Source organism: Rhinolophus sinicus, linkage group LG03, assembly GCF_036562045.2.
Source record: "Rhinolophus sinicus isolate RSC01 linkage group LG03, ASM3656204v1, whole genome shotgun sequence".
NCBI classification, from domain to species: domain Eukaryota; kingdom Metazoa; phylum Chordata; class Mammalia; order Chiroptera; family Rhinolophidae; genus Rhinolophus; species Rhinolophus sinicus.
In genome coordinates this window covers 2,476,182-2,490,090 of record NC_133753.1, presented here as the reverse complement: position 1 = coordinate 2,490,090, position 13,909 = coordinate 2,476,182, and the positions used below count along the sequence as shown (strand labels likewise).

Here is a 13,909-nt window from a genome sequence, read left to right as displayed (position 1 = left end):
TCTTTGTGATTCAAAAGGCAGCTTCCTGTGCCAAGGTCTCTCCAGAGCTCTCGCTTCCCGAGGTTGGGAGCTTTCAGAAAGACTGCAATGCAGCGGTTAGCAGAGCCTCTGTCAATATGGAAACAAGCGTGCTGACTGGCGGAGATCGGGAAGGTAGCGCTCCCGGGCCCTAGCCGGTCGTGAGGAGAACGGAGGGAGTCTCCTGCAGGCTGGGGCCGCGCGGGCAGGACCTGCAGCCGCCGCTCCGTAGCCGGTGCAGTGGGCTCCCCGGGACGGGGCTGGAGCGCCCGCCGCTGTGCACCGTCTCATCCTGTTCTCTGTTCCCACGGGGGCTCATGAGAAGGTAAGGGACTTGAAAAATCGTGCGGAATGTGGATTTTAAGTGTTTACGGATATCCCTAGTAAAGGTGAAGAATTGTGACTGAGTAGATCTCTTTTGAACCTAAGAAATAAAACTTTGGTTTCTTATTAAGACAGTTTGGACATTGGAACAGTTGTCATATTTAGTGTTGGCACCTGCCCTCAAAATAAATTATTGAAAATATTTTTTAAAGAGATCTGTTTTTTCTTTTACTTGCTAAAACATGGTCAAATTCCAGAGACATCGATCTGGATGTAATTTATTCGTTTCCTTAACTTAAGTAATGCCAATTTCCTTAACCTGGCATGGAACATGTTGCTTTACAAAATCTCAGCCATATGGTGGTGGGTGATGAAGTCTGATTTCCTTAGTTCTTATTTGCTTTCAGAGGAGCGTTTCTGTATGTGTGCAGCTCTGTGCTTATCCTGGGGGGAATCCGTCCTACCTCTAAGCTGCTCCTCTGTTTGTCTGAGAGGGAGGCTGAGAGACGGAGCTCAGATTTGTTTTGCTATGAGTCAGTGGCCCCAAACTGTATTAATTGCATTATGGGTGGCAATTTATATGTCCAACGCCAAGAAATGTAATGGCAGGGTTACCATGGCAACTGCATGCACTCTGAAAAGCTTATGAATGGGATCTGAGCCTTCTGGTGTTTTAAGTGAGATGTGCCAGCTGAGAGCCCACATTCACTCTTAGCGTAAATAAATTCAGCTTCCCTTGTGCAGCACATCCTTTCTCTTTCCTTGCCAGAGTTGTCCATTCAGCTCAGTTTTTTTCTCTGGTGACATCTGCCTTGGTCTCTTGGTTCCTGGCAACGGACTGTGGTTGAGAGATGGACTGTGGTTTTCAACTTCAGGTTGGGGAAGTAGCCTGTGTGTGTATACTCGCCCAGCTCCTCGGCCTGTGTGCTGCAGCCCGTGTGGGGTGTGGTCCTGCAGGGCGTTCTGTCCACGTGAAGGGCTTCTTCCCAGTAACACACTCAGGCCTCTGAGACAGCCTGGCCCTCTGGGAGCCAGCCCTGCCCTTGTCTGCTCCAGGATACCATGATGCCTGGGGGGAGAAAGCCGTGTTCAAATGCCAATCTGCGAAAATAACAAGCAAAGGCCTGTTTCTTCATTACTACAGGATTGTTTGCTGTTTGTTAGAAATTTATGTGGCATAGTTTCTTTGAAAACCAGTCCCCCTTGTGCATTTAAATGATATTGATACCTTGGCTGCATGGGACTGAAGTATCTGTTTGTTAATATATTGTAAAAGGCCTGCAGACAGCCTGGCTGCCTTGGGGACCAAAGTCTGAGGCGGCCCTGGGGACGATGGTGGCTTGCAGAGGGAGGGAGTAGCTCTGAAGAGAGGACCTGGCCAGGTTCCAGGAGAACATTCCACACTCGTATAGAATTCATTCTCTTACGTTCAGATCATGCAGTTTACATTTTACCCTTGAAGGTGGGTTGAGCCTTCAGGCTCACCTCAGGGGCACATTGCAGTGACTCTCCCGCAGGCCTCGGGAAGCAGCTTCATCTCATTCGATCCCTGAGGAAACGGAGGCCCAAAGAAGTTACGCCACTGAGTTAAGGGTCCAGAGCCCGTCAGAACCAGATCTAGGGTCAGAGAGGCCCCTGGCCCTGCCTTCTCCTAAGGATGACTTTCCTGACAGAAGGGGCTGCTCCAGGACAATTGTTTTTGCTCAGTTAATTGTTTGTGCTTTACCGTGATCACAGAGACGTCTTTCATAAGCACAGGAATAGAGCTGTCTCATTGATAACTTTAAAAATTCATACCTCCTCTTCCTTCTTCTGTCATTTATTGAACTACTCAGCGTGCTGGAGACTTCCGGGAGGGGAAAGGGCATGCCCTCTGCCCTTCTGGTCGGTGGTGATGAAAGACCAGCGTCCTGTGCACAGAGCTGGTGCCGCCTGAGCGTGCAGACAGTCTACATGCTAGAGATAAAAAACCCAGGGCATCTCCAGAGAAGCTCCGTGTCCCCTGGTCACGGCATAGGGAGTAGGGGTGTTTGTGGGAACCAAAATGATCACCTCTTACATCAAGGTCACTCTATCTTCTAAAACAAAACAGCATAGTACTAGTAGGTGCAGCTCACAAGTTACAACTTATTACAAGTAATAAGAGATTCAGCTTATAACGCTCTAAATACAGATTGATTTTTAGCTAGACGCCAGTTAACCCAGAATTTTGATTTGCCAGTCTTCAAGAAGATGGCGATGTTACAGTAGGACTTACTTGGGGTGACACTATTTTCCTAAATGGCTTCAGTGACATCTCCCATCCTGTGTATTCTCACAGAGGAACTCTGACCAGGGGGTGGGGGTGGGGTCTCTGTCCCTTCCCTGTGAACCTGGGCCAGGTTTGTCAGCCGCCTCACTCCAAAGTATGGCAGAAACGTTACGTGGCTTCCAAGCTAGGTCTTTAAAAGGTACAGTTTTTGCTTGGCTTCTCTGTGGGGTACTTGCTCTGAGAGAAGCCAGACGCCATGCTGTGAAGAGGCCCAACCAGCTCCTTCAGGAAGCCCACATGGCAGGGCCCTCAGGCTCCCCTGCCAGCGGCCACCTGGTGTGTGAGTGAGTGGCCCATGCGTGATCCTGGCTTTCCACTTCTCTCACTTTCTAGCTGAGGTCCCGGACCCTGGAGCAGAGACGTGCTGTCAGCGCTGTCCGCTGTTCAGGTCACAGCCCACAGAACCCGTGAACGTGACAAGTGGTGGCTCATGCCCTGCATTTGGAGGGATTTGTTGTGAATTCTGGTTACTGTAATCCTTAGTGTTTCCGTTCACCAGGGTTTGCGGTGGTGTTTTATTACACTCTAGAGGTAAAAGCATAAGAAATCAATGGATAATGCGCCTTAAAAAATTTTAACCACTTTTGAAGGACAACTTGTGTCCTGTGAGCACCACCCTTACAGGGTAGCGGTCAGTATTTTCAGTGTATTCCCGTTGTGCATCCGGAACATTTCAATCACCTCGAAGTCATCATCGGACTCTTAATCTAATTTACTCAACAGCCGAATAAAAATGGAAGATTAGGGTTCCATTATGTTAACCCGGTGCTGTGAGCCCAGCCCTCCCTTGTAGGCTGTGGTTGCTGAGTGCAGGAATTCAAATTGAAGAGCCACGATGACAGTGTGGCAGTGACTCGGGTTTGCCTGCAGCACTTCTGAAGTGTCTGTCCCGTGCGGGAGTTCCTGTTGAGTCTTTGCTAAGAGGTGAGCTGTACCCTGGGTTTCCATGGAGCGGGCAGGAAGGAGAGGGTTTGAGGGACGGAGACCGGGCTGCAAACAGGAAGGGCCTCTGGGCAGGTGTCCATGTTCTAGGAGAAGGGAGCACCGTGTGCTGAGCACAGGTGGATTCAGCTGCACGACCCGCTGCTGCGTCCTTCCCCCGCCGTATGCCTCCCATGGTGCATTGTTTCATTTCCGTGCAGAAGTTGACATCATGGGCAGAAGCAAGGGCACGGCCCAAAGAGGTGGGGGCTGCTGACGACCTAGACGAGGGGGCAGCACATGTTTTCTGTCAGGGGTCAGACAGGGACTGTTTTAGGCTGTGCCGGGCTGTCCTGTGTCTCCTCTGTGGTAGACAGTGTGTAAACCCATGAGCTGTGTTCCAGTAAAAGGTGTTACAGAACGCTGGGCCGTAGCTTGCCTGCCCCTGGCCTAGACGAGCACATCTGGGTCACCTGCCTGGTCTTCTGTCCTGCCTGTCTCTGCTCAGGTTACGAGGCAGTGAGGGCATTCTCACAGTACTTAGCCCCCCCCATCCCCCAAATCTCCAGGAGGGCACATTTCTCATTGTTGGATCTCAGCTTAGAAATTACAGGAACCCAGTAAATAGCAGAATAACTTGGGGACCCTGAAAAGTGATAGAGCCATCACAGATTTGGGGATGGTGGGCAAAGATGACAGAAGGAATAAGGCCAGTCAGAGGGCAGGCCCAGTAGCACCTGGGCCCCATTGCTCAGTAGGCAGGTGGTAAACTGGGGGAAAACCTGGAATGGTGAGAATGAGACAAGAATGCAATCTTCAGAAGTTTCCCTTTGGCCCTGTATAAAGAGCCCAAGACCACTGTGTTGTTACTCAGGTGAGAGATGATTAAATGATCTTTCTCACGAGAGAAATGCATCAGGAGTCTTCGAAGTAACCTTCCAGGTGGAGAAAGTTGTCTTCTTTTAGATCGTGGGGACACTGATTAATCTTGATCTGAGGAATCATGTGACCTAGAAGCCCTTCCTGAGAGTCTAACTTAACCAGGTCCCCAAAGCAAGTGCCTTAGCACACAGCCGGCCTTAGATCCCTGGGTAGTTTAGATGAGATAAAACCCCAGGGGAAAAACCAGCACATTCTCTGTTCTTACCATTCAAATCCAGATGTAGAAGTTCACTAACTTATGGGAAGTGAATCAGGCGCTGGTATTAAAGCGGGTGATAAACTAAAACTCAATTCAATAGTATAATCTCATTAAAATTGTTCTTTGGCTTAGAATAAAAATTAACTGAAGGAGGACAGTATCTTGACATGTCCAAAAAATGATATTCAATTAAAAATGACACATTTTCACATAGATGAGCCCTTCATATGTTGCAGAGTGTCATTTCACAGGCAAGTTCATTAAGAAGATTAATTTGCAACCGTCTTCAGACCCTCAGATTGGAATAAACTCCCCTTTTACATGCTTCCCTGTCGTGCTCAGCCGTAGGACATCCACATAACGAGGTGGTTCTATTTCCTGAGTTACTCTACTGTTGCGTGATGATGGAGTTGCAGATGGAGTTGAAACGTTTGTAGAGAAAGGGTTAGGATGGGGCTGGAGTTTGCCACCTGCAAGGAGATGCCTCTTCAATACTCTAGACTATTGAAGACATAGATTGTGAAATGTTAAAACCTCAAGTAGTCTTGCTCAGCCCTCTGTTCCACTGACACCCAGCCCCAGGGTGCAGAGGTGAGTGTCAGCCCAGGTCGCAGGGTCCTGTCCCGCGCTCCCGCGGGCGCCTGGCCGGCCCTGGCCTGCCTCTCCCTTTGGCCCAGGGCCGACCTCCCTCCAAGCTCAGCATAGGTCTTGTTGCCCGGAGTATGAGGAGTCTTTCTTAGCTAGCACCGTAAGTCAGCACCCACAGGCTCAAGTATTGCTTCCCTTTTTATTCTGCCTGGGGTTTTGAAAAGGTCTAATAGCACTGCAGAGTTTTGTCATGCCTCATTGTAAGTGGTATGGTTTCTTACAACTTGCAACTGCAAATCTCATAAAGCAAATTTATTTCCTACATTTAGATTTGCTCATCTGAAGTTTTGATTATGATAATTTAAAACAAAGCATCTATTATGGGTTATTACAGCTCTTGTATTACCTTTAATACAGATATTTTTGAAATGTAATTTATGTAGGAAGTGAGTTGGCTACAAAAGTTTAGTTTGTTGCTTGGAAAAGAAATGTGGGAAGAAAAGTGGTTTGTTTGTTTTTAAATTTTACTGGGAAACTGTGTGTTTCTCCAGGGCCCATCAGCTCCAAGTCGTTGTCCTTCATTCTAGTTGTGGAGGGCGCAGCTCACTGGCCCATGTGGGAATCGAACCGGCTACCCTGTTTTTCAGAGCTCACTCGCTAACCAACTGAGCCATTCGGCCACCAAGAAAAGTGTTTTTTTGACAAACACATTTTCTAAGCTCTGGCCAAAACCCCACTCCTTCAATTAATATTATCAAGCACTAATATTTATCAGTATGACATTTATTTTATATATACATACCTTTATATATATATATGCTTATATCCCTGTGGTTGATATACATTAGTGTATGTGTGCATGTATATGTACGTACTAATTAACATCAAGCAGAACTACAGCAGAAAGTTCAATATCCTAGAATTGTTTTGGGATATTTCCCCCTATATAACCTACAAAATAAGATATTGAATTGACGTTCAATACTAAGGCACATTTTAAACACTTGATTTTTCTTACTGCATTTACCTATGTTTATAATATTAAAATCTGTAAATTACAGAAATAATTAATTTCTATTGATTCTTCAGATTGTGGTTTAGACATCTCTCCCTAGGGAGGCCTTCTGTGTACCCACATAGATGGGTGTCATTTGGTGGGTTCACCATGTGTGTGCTTCCCTTCAGTAGTTTTCAGGTCACGTGCTCACACACACACACACACACACACACACACAGTTACTTGTACTGTGTCCCCTTCCCTGCAGACAGTCAGATCTCTAAGGCAGGGCTCCTGTCCTGTCCCCTTTGCCTTGCACAGTGCCTGCCCCAGACTAGGCACGAGAATGCTTTTTGAGTGTGAATAAATGAGCACCAGAGACCAGAGTCTTCCTCTGAGGTGGTTGTGATGACCTGCGTCGACCCTTTATAAGACCGTCTCGAAGTTCTCAAGTGTTTTCTCCCCCCGCGCCGCTTTCTTTTGCCTCCCCCCCCTTCAAGCTGTTGTTTCTCAGTCTAGTTGTGTAGGACACAGCCCCCTGGCCCATCATGCTGGTGTTATGAGCCTTGCGCTCCCCCCCGGCTCAGGCGGTTGGTCGCTGGTCGTCGGTTGTCTGCTCACAGCAGCTCTCCGCAGCTCTCGCTGGCTGCCGGCCGCTCACAGTGGCACACAACAGCCCGCAGCAGCTCATACCACCCCCTGGCTGCTCACAGCAGCCCAGCTCCAGGGAGAGCTGTTGTTCACAATCTTAGCTGTAGAGGGCACAGCTCACTGGCCCATGTGGGAATCGAACCGGTGACCTCAGTGTTAGGAGCACGGCGCTCCAACCACCTGAGCCACCAGGCCAGCCCTCAAGTGTTTTCTGATTCAACCAAGAAATCTTTCTATTACTAACTTACTATTTTTTTCAAATGATTGACTACTTCTATTTTCTCCCTCCTGCAGGGGGTAGGAAAACACTAAGAACAGGTGACTTTTTATGTCCTCAGTGGGTCCTTCCTTAGTTTGCTCTTCCCTCAAGTTCTTTTTCGTGTCAGTGAACGAATAAATCGTGAGGGTTAACAAATTTAAATGGTCTTTCTAATTCAAGTGTCTTTCTAATTCAAGAGATTTTTGAGGACAGTGAGGTAGCTTTGAGAAACTAGTAAAACCTGCCCCAGTACTTCTGACACGTTAATTCATAGGAAATTCGCTTCCATTTTCCTCATGACAGGTACCAGAGTGGGGCAAGGTTGCTGTCATTCAAAAATACTGATCAGGCACTTGTGAGAGTGAACAGAGATGGATGGATCCCGGGGTCAGACAAGCCTAGCTTTGGTCCCAACTGCCCTGGACCCTCTGGGGCTGAGCCACAGGGGCGGTGGGGGCCACAGCGGCGGTGGGGGCCACAGCGGACGGTGCTCGTGCGCTGCCCTTCTGGGAGCTCCTGGCTTGCTGAGTCGATCCGGGGTCTTTAACAGACTGCTGCTACCTACAAATAAAGCTTCATTTTCACATTATTCCAGTAGAAGATTTTATTAATGTGACCATTTTATTCATAGAAAACGTGTTGACAGTAGAATATTTTATGTTCAAAATAGTGATTAATTTTGGGGGAACCCTAAGAAATTTGATGTTGCGTAACAAATGTTTTAAATTCACTGAGTGAACTGCAATGAATCAACTATGTTAAGCAAAAGCCAACATTGCAGAATAGAATTTATTTGAAAGGCCAATTAGATGAACATTTGAGGGTGACCTGGAAAGGTCTCCCACTCCTACAGCTCTTCAGTTAGAACCATGTGATCAGTAGGGGGCCACATAGTGAGCTCTGTGCTAATGGGCCCAGCAGTTTTAGCAATGGGGTCACATCTGATTAGGAAGAGATTTATTCTGCGGGGTTTACGTAGCATGAAGAATACTAAATTCAAAGAGATCCTAGAAAGAATACCCTAGATAGCGTTACTTTTCAACATGACTCTACCAATATGTAAAAATATGTCTGATAGTTTGTATTTTAGGACTAAAGTATGCCGAGGTAAGGGATGTTTGATCATGATTTCAGGTGAATAAGACTTCAGAGAAATCTATTCCAGTGCCAAAAACAAAACTAAGTTTACCATTACATTGTAGATCCAGAATATGGCTTCTTTCACCCAAGAATAGTTTTTAACTATTACCCAGTAGCATGGGGTAGTCATTTCACTCTTAACCTGCTCTTTTCCTCCTTTTTGTTCAGATCCATTTGGCTAATGCTTTTCAAAAGAAAGCTAAATAATTCTAGTCAGTTCTCATATTAAAGTAGCGGAAACTAAGGAAATTACTATGTAAATGATGTGAGAAAATTTATTTTAGCCTCTGCAAGCTCTCAGTGACCCCCTTGAAGTCAGAAATGGCCTTACCTGGTTCAGCGACAGGTGCTGTCTTTGGTGCATCTGGCTGTGAATGTCGTGTGTTAGTCCTGAGGGAAGAAACAAACCCCGGAAGTGTCAGTGCCGAAGGTCAAACAATAAAAGGTGCTTGGCTTTAAAAAGGGACAAATGCATCTGGCAGGCATTTGGAGGTATGTTTCTGTAATTTTGAGGTATGTGTTTTGCTTCTTGATAAAGAATTAGATTATTGCCCAGGATTTGAATTTACAGGTGTCAGAACCATCGAGAGAAACACTGTAGCCAAGTCTCTTTGGAGGGCGCACTAGTCCTTAAAACCCAGGTTTCGGTCCTGGTGATTCTGACGTTGGGCAAATTGCTGAATGTCCTTGTCTTAGTTCCTCAACAGTCCAAGGAGAGGTTTGGACCATTGGGTGACCTTTCGAAGATCATTTGAGATGCAAATGGAAAATCTGATTTTACAGCATACGTCTCTTTTGATTTTGTGACATCCTAAGCCCTGAGCATGGCTTGCTGATGCTGTCACACCTGGTCACAGACAGTTGTTCAGGGCCGTGGGCTCGAGAGGCAGACCACTCTCCCGCTACTGAAGTGTAAGGTTGAGAAGTTGCTGAACCTTTGTGTTCCAGTTTCCTCATCTCTATCACGGAGGGGATGAAGGAGAAAAGGCGTTAGAGAATTGTGCGGAAGAAAGAACTCCAGGAGTGGTCAATAGCTACGACTAATATGTAGTGAGTGCTTCCTGTGTGGTGAATACTTTCTAAGTGCCGACGATACACACCTGAAGAAGACGCATTGCTGTCTTCAGGAAACTCACACACAGTCAAGTGGGAGAGACAGGAGGAAGCAAGGCCAGTACAGGCTTGTAAGTGTCACAGTGGGGACCTTATAGTGTAGACTAGGGTTGGGGGAGCGTCACTTTCACTGGGAAGGGAAGGCTTGTGGAAAGATGCTTAGAGGAGTTTAGCTCCCCAGAAGGCAAGTGTCTGCTAAGAGTGTCTGGCACCTTGTTAGGTGCTGGAGTGTATGTGTGGGGAATACAGAGCTGCATCTAGCGTGATCCCTGCCCTAAAGGTTAGTGAAACACGGGGTTAGTGTAAATAGTAGATGTCAAGATACTTGAATGGAATTCTTGAGGATGACGTGTTTGACAAGACTGGAGGGAGTGGGAGAGAAGGAGCAAAAACGCAGGAGTGCGGCCAGTGGAGCATGTTTGCAGGCCTGCCCTCGGGATGAAGGAAGCGGGAGGGTATGGGATAGACGCCCAAGGCCAGGCCAGATGGGGAGGGAGTGGCTGAGGTTATGTCTTCTAGACTGTTTCTTCATTAAAAATTATAACGTAATTTCATAGTCCTTATTTCTCCACTAAACTTAATACCGTAAAAATTTTAATTAAGCAAAAGTCTTTTTTTGGTTATTTTGAAAACATTTTCCTGCACCTGTGCCTTGAAAAATAAAATGAGCAATGTAGAGAATATGCGTGTAGAGATTGGCTTCTGTGTAGAAGTCCTTTTATTATCACGTAGGTGAGATGGTCCTCTTGCTTGCCCAGTGCTTTCCTACCACATTTATTAGAGAGGAGTGAGTGAGAGCTGGAAATACTTGGGAAATGAGCTGACTAATTTCAGAAGGCTGGTACTCCTACAGAATCAGGAAAGGAGGTTTGTTGGTTGAGTTGCTTTTAATTGAACTATTATGTTCGGAGACACAATCAGTAAATTGACTTGGTAGCAGGTAGCATGGCTGTTTTGGAATACCTTATAATGTAAATATATCATCTGAATTTACAGAATTACTGGACAGTATTGTTTTAGAGTCACAGTATCTTTGTGGCATATACTGACATTTTTATATAGTATTTTCCTATCTACAAAGTGGGTATGTGTAGGAACTCATAAATATAAGACCTTTAGTTGCAAATAGAAGTAATTAGAGCATAACGTGTCACATTGAAGCCTTTTCTGTTTCTGAGATATCTCTGAGAAAACATTTAATTTGCCAGTTCTGATAAACTCGAGTAGTTACGATGCATTGGTGCAATTCTGCTTACCAAGAAACTTGTTCCTGGAATCTTCCATTTCCGTCTTGATGAAATAACAGGGACCAGATTTGCTCTCCACCAGTACTAGGGTGAGGTGACTGAGGCACTTGCTTCAGGTGCAGAATTTAAAGGGGCACCAGAAAACTCAGTAATTGAGGTTAATGACATCTTAATGCAATACTTAAAAAAATCAAATTTTATGGGAAAAAATCCATGATGGAAAAAATCAAGTTTTAAATACAGGATCAGTATTAATGATTTTTCCTTTTGCCTTAGCTCCAATATAGCTTAGCTCAGCACTGTTACTGATACTGTCTTTAATCAAAATGTTAATATTTTGTTTCTCATGGATTTTCTTGCATTAATTTTGATTTTGTCTGTATTGATGACTTTTTTGTCACTCTCTTAAAATTTGTACCTGAGGCAAGTGCCTCACTCACCTCACTCTAGTCTCAAACCTGACTCCTGTCGTAACCAACTTGGAAACCAGACAAAATATATGAAGCAGCAGTTTTCAAACATTGATCAGCAGGAAGGTTAGGACTGTGTTCCCTGAAATAAAGGGAACAAATGAAATGAGCCCTATGACATTCCAGCTTATGCTATGGAACAGTGGTCCACAAATTTTTTCTCTCAAAGACCAGTTAGTAAATATCTTAGCCTTTGCAGACCATAGGTCTGAGTTACAACTATTCAACTCTGCCTTTGTCGGTGGCTGCTTTCCTACCATATAAATGAATGGGTGTAGATGTGTCCCAATAAAATTTTATTTATAAAAATAGGCAGCAGGTTAGATTTGGCCCTCAGACCGTAGTTTGCCAATCCTGGCCTTGAGACAGTTTCAACATTACAGGGCAGGGAGAGAGAAGCCAGACAACAAATTAGCACCACAGAAGGAAAGACGAGTGAACTTTAAAACAGAACGATGGAAACTATCTAAAATACAGCACAAAAAATAAAGAAAACTGAACAAAATAACAGTATTCGTGATCTTTGAGTCAAAAATCACCTGTTCTAAAATATGTGTAAGTGGAGTTCCAGAAGAAGAGGAGGGAATGGAAATAGTATTTGAAGAAATAATGGCTGAAATGTCCAGATTTGATGAAAACTATAAATCACAAGATCAGAAACCTCAAATAGAGTAATCAAAGAAAACCATATCAAGGTACCACATAATCCAATTGTTGAAAAACCAGTAATAAAAAGGAAAAACAATCTTAAAAAGCAGTGAAAAGGAAAGAAGACAGAGGAACAAAGATACAACTGATAGCAGACTTCTGGTCAGAACTTGTGCCAGCCAGAAGACAACAGAGTGATATAAATGAAAGTCAACTCAAAATTTCTAGGCCAATGGAAGTTGACAGTTTATTTCCAGCAGAACTACACTACAAGAAATTTTAAAGGAAGTTGAAGTAGAAGGAAAATGGAAATTTTCCATTTCAGTTTAGATGGAAATTTCCAGTTCAGATGGAAATTTTTCTCAGTAATTAATTGATACAATAACCAGACCAAACCCCCCTCCCCCCAAATCTGTAAGTACAGGTGTTTTAAATAGAATCAATATCCTTGGCCTGATTTACATATAAATAACATTCTATCCAGAAACTACAACATATATGTACTTTATTTTCATGCATACATAGACATTTGTAAAAATTGAACAATACAGGGCTATAGGGCAAATCTCAATATATTTCAAAGCAATGTTATAATAATACAGATTATAATTTCTGACCTCAGTGGAATTGAGCTATAAATCAGTAACAAAAAGATAACTATAAAATCCTTAAAAGTTTAAATATATAAAGAAATATTTTTTAAGTATGGGTGTAAGAAGATAATATAATGGAAGTTAGAAAAAATTTTCAACTGGGTGATAATGGAAATACTATATATCAAAACTTGTAGTGTGCAGCCAAAGCTGTACATGGAGGGAGATTTGTAGCCTTAGAAAAGTACAAAATTAATAGGCTAAGCATTCTAATTAAAAATTAGAAAAATAATAGAAAAAAAACCCAAAGGAAGAAAATAATAGAAATAAGAGCAAATTAATCAAATGGAAAATTTATAGTAGAAAAGATCAACAAAATAAAAAATTGGTTCTTTGTGTAGTCTAATAAAATTGAAGACCTCTGGTGAGACTGATAACATTAAAAAAAAGAGAAGGCACAATTAGTGAAATGAAAGGAAAAGAAACCAGTAAAGATTCAGTAGACTATAAAAATATCTTAAAATGTTACTAGAAATAGCATCATGTTGGTCAATTTGAAAAATTAGATGAAATAAACACATTTCTTGAAGCATACATCTTATTTAAAGTAACTGCAGAAGAAATAGAAAACCTTAATTAGCCCTATAATCATTTTAAAAATTGAATCAGTAATTAAAAATTTTTAGGCACAGATGGCTTCACTGTTAAATTTTACCAGACTTCCAAGGAAGAAATAATTTCACTCTTACCCAAATTATTCCTCAGAATAAGCCAGGGAACATGTCCTAGTTCATTTTTCTTTCTTTTTAGTATATGTGCTGCCGAAGCGAGCACAATTTTTCTTTCTTTTTAATTAAAGTTTATTGGGGTGACAATTATTAGTAAAGTCACATAGATTTCAAGTGTACAATTCTGAAATACATCATCTATATATCACATTGTGTGTTCACCACCCAGAGTCAGTTCTCTTTCCATCACCATATATTGAACCTAGTTCATTTTTGAGATTATCACAACCTTCCTACTAAAACTCAACAGGGGTAGTATAATTAGTGAAGTGTTTTTAACAAATAAGGACAAATAAATTACAGCTACTAATTTTTAGTTCTCTTGCTAAAGAAACAGAGTTAATTTGCCATTGACAAGAACTGTAGTCCAAGTTTGGGTGATAAACTGTTTTGATTTACAAAATATAAATGAAAAATATTGAGGGCATGTGTGTGTTTGTATATTACCTTAATTGACCTGTAGTTTCCTGAGTAGATTAAATGTCATGTTTTTAAATATATGATTGTATCAGGGCTCTTTCCGATATAACTGGACCTTCACTGTCACAGGTAAAAAAGAGGATTGATTGATCACCTAATTGAAGAATATGAAGTAGGGCTGGCTGCAGGTAGGCCAGTTTCTTCCCCAGCGTCCTCCTCCATGTTTGCAGTATTCTCATACAGGCTCTTCACTCCTAGTTGCCAGATCTATGAGCTCATG

The 13,909-nt window shown here is 43.3% G+C and overlaps 1 protein-coding gene across 3 annotated transcripts in view; it reads left to right on the top strand.

The window, feature by feature from the left end:
- Positions 1 to 13,909, top strand: part of TRAF3 (TNF receptor associated factor 3) — a 108,136-nt gene that overhangs the window by 34,682 nt on the left and 59,545 nt on the right. The gene's annotated exons all lie outside the window — the stretch shown is intronic.